This window comes from Crinia signifera, chromosome 9, assembly GCF_055691185.1.
Source record: "Crinia signifera chromosome 9, ASM5569118v1, whole genome shotgun sequence".
Classification (NCBI taxonomy): domain Eukaryota; kingdom Metazoa; phylum Chordata; class Amphibia; order Anura; family Myobatrachidae; genus Crinia; species Crinia signifera.
The window spans coordinates 123,606,613-123,611,560 of NC_139225.1; positions in this window are offsets into that span (position 1 = coordinate 123,606,613).

Consider the following 4,948-nt stretch of genomic DNA (forward strand, 5'->3'; position numbering starts at 1 on the left):
AGGAACATTTACAGTATACATTACTCATGCAGGACACTACAAAGGCTGTCAGTGATGCACTCTTCAGGCAATTTCTTATTGTTCTATCCTATCCAAACCTTTAACTGCAGCGATGGGAGCCACGCCCTCATTGTTGTCACTGGGGGGGGATGCCCAGCACTTACAACACTGCGGCCTGTGGGTGGGACAGTGCACCTAAAACAGGACTGTCCTGCTAAAATTGGTACAGTTGTGAGGTACGAGTGCATTTGGTCATATATAACTGCAGGAGATACACTTATCCCTCTGTTCTTCAGCTTTTCCTTTATGCCAGCATTTTACGCCATCCAAATGACCTGTTCCTCTTACCAGTTACTAGACATTTGTCTGTGTTCTTCCCTCCCTCCAAGCCATCTTCGTAACCTCCCTAGGCCACTACCACCGCTCTGCTCAGTAATCTTATATTTCTAGTCCTGTTGTACTCGGATATGTACTGATGCCCAAACCATTATTTCTTTATGACTGGATCATACAGACCCATGTAAGCACTGTTCTTATTGGACCAATATGCAATATGTGGCACTTGACCTAACATACCAAACTGGTATATCCCTGTAGACCAGTGTTTTTCAACCAGTGTGCCGTGGCACACTAGTGTGCCTTGAGCTGTTCTCAAGTGTGCCCCCACATCTAGAGATGCCCAAACCCATTTACAGCCACCACCAGTTCAAATGTTATTTACTGGTCTCTTCTTTTCATGTAAAGGGCCAATGTATTTTATTTTTGCTACCTGCGGGGATCATTGTGATTGTTTTTAATGTGGGGGTCAATAGGTTTGTTTTTTTTCCTGTGGTGGCCAATGTGTTTTGCCCTGTGGGGATCTTAGGGTGTGCCTTGGCAATTTTAAAGTCCTATTTAGTGTGCCGTAAGGTAAAAAGGTTGAAAATCACTGCTGTAGACTGTAACCTTGTGAGCCTGTTAATACATAAACTTGTTTTATTGCTCTATTTGTTTCAATTTGTAAAGTGCTGGTCCCCATTAACCCCTTCACTGGTGTTTTTTTTTTAGGGCGCGCTCCCCACAGGGCAGGCTTTTTTTGGAGAGTGCTTCCTAAAAAAAAGCCGCTGTGTCTCCCGGGGCCTGGCAACCCGGCTATGTAGCTTGACATTAGCAAGTTCACGCCGCACACAGCCAGGAGGAAGGAGTCGGGCAGTGGCTGGAGCTAAGCTCATCAATAGTTCCGCTCAGCACAGCAGCATTGCCCAGCGCCAAGGAGGGGGAGGCAGTGGCAATCCCGGAAATTTTCCAGGAATGCCAGTGTTACCACTGAAGCATAGCCCGGAAACTTTATGGGATTGCCAGTAATGAGGTTAATAACCACCCCTTTCATTACAGAAAAGGATTCTGGTTTACCCATAACATACTTTGGGTTTAGCCTTATTTATGCCCGGGTACCGAAAAATGTCATCATTCCACTGCAGAGTGCAGTATAGCAGCTAGCCCATTAATGGTATCAGATGGGTTGGATCTCAGCTCTGAGCTTCACATCCTGTGTGTCCTCTCCATCCGTAACATTTGTTCCAAATAGTCTTTTTTGTAGGGATCAGACGCTGGTTTATTTCTCCTTATATAGAAGATTCCCAGCAGTATATCTCTCCATCAATACTTAGAGTGTATATTGTAATCTTAAATTCAAACATAGCAACCATATACACTGGCATAACTTCCTCGCAGGCACTTGGATGCAAGAAGACCGGTGTCCCCATCATCAGCTTTCACTAACAGTTCCTCCACAAAAAAAGACATTTCAGCTTCTTCTCTCCACATCCTTCTGTTCTCTCTGTCTGCTCCTCTGTTGGGGTATGGGTCGTTAGCTCGACCCATATTAGGTTGACATGCATTGAGTCGACTGCAGATGGTTGACATGGCTTAGGTCGACACGTGAAATAAGTAGACAGGGTTGAAATGTCGACACAAACATTTGGTCGACAATGGCTAGGTCGACAGTCAAAAGGTCAACATGAGTTTTTCAAGTTTTTTCCCCGAATGTCGAGATAGTTGACGTGGACACCTCTCTGCGGTCGCCATACTTCGGGCACGGTGCCTCGCTACTCTTGGCACACTATTCTATTCTCCCTCCATACCCCAGTGGATGGTAGGACATGAAATACTGTCGGCATACGTCGGCTCAACAAAACGTGAAAAACTCATGTTGACCTTTTGACTGTCGATCAAACCATTGTCGAACTAATGCTTGTGTCCACATTCCAACCCTGTCGACCTTAGCCATGTCGACCTTGAGTGGTTGACCCAATGCTTCCTATCCATCATGCTGCAAGAAATATTTACGGTGCCAGGAGTTGGGTTGATAATAAGGAAGATGGGGCAGGGTAGCAGATGCCCCCGCCTGGCATGATGGCCAGAGGTGACCCCCCCCCACTGACCGGAGGCGACACCCCCCTTGTAGTTCCACCACTGCCAAACTAAAATGGAATGACAGTGACAGACTTTGCACTTGTGTTCTCTGTATATCTGTCTTAGTTATAGTATATTCGTGTATTAGTGTTGTGTATGCAGGTGTGGTACAGGGTTCCGACAGTCGGGATCCCAACAGTCATTAGCCCGACGTCGGGATCTCGACTGCCCGGACTCAGACAGCATGATGAGCGCAACTAAGCCCCTTGCGGGCTCGCGCTCGCCACGCTGCGGGCGCGGTGGCTCGCTATGCGAGCCAACTTTTCTACTCTCCCTCTATGGGGGTCATGGACCCCCACGAGGGAAAATAGCGGGTGGCCGTCGGGCACCTGTCTGTCAGCGTTTTGACAATCGGGATCCCGACGTCGGGTAAATGACTGTCGGGACCGCGTCCAGCACCCATGTATGCATGAGAATCTCAGCGATGTCTGAGCTACATCTGCAACAATGATGCTATGTTGACCAGTAGTCAAAGGTCGAGATGGGGTTTTTTACCGGAGTGCACACTATTTGAAAAAAATACCACCTGTCGGCACGTCAGCTCAAAAAAAACAGTGAAAAACCCCATGTTGACCTTTTGACTGTCGACCTAATGCTTTTGTTGACCTAATGACCTGTCGACCTAGACCCATGTCGACCTAATGATTGTCGGCCTGATGACTGTATCCCGTAGCCGGGCACCTTGGTATGTAGTTCAGCAGTGGTGGACACTCCTCATCTTGTGCAGCCTGCAGATTTGGGAGCGTTATTATTAGTTCTGAGTCTCACACATTACTTATTAGTAATGTGTGAGACTCATTAGTGTACATTTTAGTTTATCTTCCTCGTTTAAATGAAAAACACACACTTGAAAATAAATGTAGATTTTATTTGATCACTTCCGAAACTATTATAAACTCTTAAGGGGTGATTTACTAAGATGGGAGTTTTATTTCAGATGGGATGTTGCTATGGGCAACCAATCAGATACTATCTATTATCTTCTAGAATCTAGAAGGTGCTCAATAAATAAGAAGTATACTCTGATTGGTTGCCAATAGCAACATCCCATGTGAAATAGAACTCCCATCTTAGTCAATTTCCCCCTCAGCGTTGATGCTCAGGATAGCGGCATTTTTAATATTGACTCCTATTGCGTTATTTTAGAGGATTTAACGTGGAACTATACCTGAACTTCATGTTTTTTAGGGGGCACCATAATATTTATTTTTCCTTGAAGCTATGACAGCCTTCTACATAAATTATTTTAAAGGTTACGCACTGCCTACTGCCATATTTCTCTGACAGTCTCCAACATTCCGAGTCACTGATTTGGAAGAATATAACTAAAACAACTCCCCCAAAATTCGTTTTTTTATGATACAATTAATTATTTTTGCCATTTTTCATAATATATATGCACACTACATATAGGTTTGGCAATAAATATATAAATGTATGTATCTGTTTATATATAGATATATAAAACATAGATGTAATATATTTTATTTATGTTTTCTTATTTCTAAGGTTATGTATATATGCATATTGTATATATTAATGTACATATCTGTAAGGAAGTGAATATATATGTGTATAGCAAATATTTTTTTCTCTTAAGTGTGTGTATTTATATAAATTGTGTGAGTGATGAATAAAGATATAAACTCTATTGTTTCATTAAATGTTTGCCTACTTTTTTCCCCCATAGTTTCAATTTATAGTCGAAATCCATTCTAAGGTCCATACACACTGGGCAATTTTGCCCAGTGTGTGTGGACAGCACGATGGGGAGAATCGCTGGGCTGAAACTCCCTAAGTGCATACACACTGAGCTATTTTCACCCATTTAAATGTTTCTCCCTGGGGTGGATGACTTTCCATAGCAGGACGCTATAGAAAGTCATCCACCCCGATGCTCATCTGCTGGTATAGGTTGAGTATTCCTTATACGAATTGCTCCGGACCAGAAGCATTTTGGATAACCGATTTATTTTTCGGATTTTGGAATATATATTTTTTTCATACTTACCTAGTCCCCTGGTGGTGCGCCGATGGGCCTCGACGTCCATGGTGTCCCCCGGCATCCATGGTGTCCTTCAGGATCGTCTTCAGCGGCATCTCCGGACCCAGGGGTGCGTTGCATGAGTGCACGGTCGTGCCAGCAACGTCACCGGAGCATTTGCGCAATGTGCCCCTGGGACTGGAGATGCCGCTGAATAGGTTTCCGGAGGCCGCCGTGAACATCGGGGGATGAGGGAAGTATGAAAAGAAAAAAAAAATCTGAAAAAACAGTTTTCGGATTTTTTTTTGTTTTTGGAATACACGGATAAAGGAGACTAGACCTGTAATCCCAGTAGACAAGCGGCAGCCGGCGGCGATGATGTGGTGGCGCACATTAGTGCTCACCGATGCCCCATGTACACTGGGTGGCTTTTGAGCTGAAAAGCAGCTCAAACTACAAAACTAAACTCAAAATTGCCCAGTGTATACGGGTCTTTAGATACAGTATACT